Source organism: Egretta garzetta, unplaced genomic scaffold (genome assembly GCF_000687185.1).
Source record: "Egretta garzetta isolate BGI_Z169 unplaced genomic scaffold, ASM68718v1 scaffold7, whole genome shotgun sequence".
Taxonomy (NCBI): Eukaryota; Metazoa; Chordata; class Aves; order Pelecaniformes; family Ardeidae; genus Egretta; species Egretta garzetta.
Window position 1 is genome coordinate 1896843 of NW_009260350.1, and position 462 is coordinate 1897304.

Below are 462 nucleotides of genomic sequence, written 5' to 3' on the forward strand. Positions count from 1 at the left end.
CCCTCCACGCCTGCCCCGCACCTTGCACCGCGCTCGGCACCCACCCGCGGAGGAAAAGAAAATGTTTGCCGCTTATGATTTCCAATTTCAGCGTCTGGCTAATGGCGTGCAAACTTCCGCCAGTTCCGAGTGACCTCCCCGACGAAGCCCCCTGGAGACTCGTATTATGAAGGGAGGCTGCACTAATCTAAGATCAAAAGCGGGAAGGTGCGAACAGTCTTTGTCTCCCTTCGGCCGCCTCATTCCCCCTTCTGTGTGTGATAAATCTACCCTGGCGCCGACTGCGCGCTGGATGATTAATTTGCAAGCAAACAAAAGGGACCTGATGGCCAGCCATCTTAGTTAAATATTGGCCAGTGCTTCCAGCTACTTGTTAGCCTCCTCTTTGCCAGAAATAAATAAATAAGCCAGGCGCAGAAATAAATAAATAAGGAGGCCCGCAGAAATGAATGGCAAAGCGAA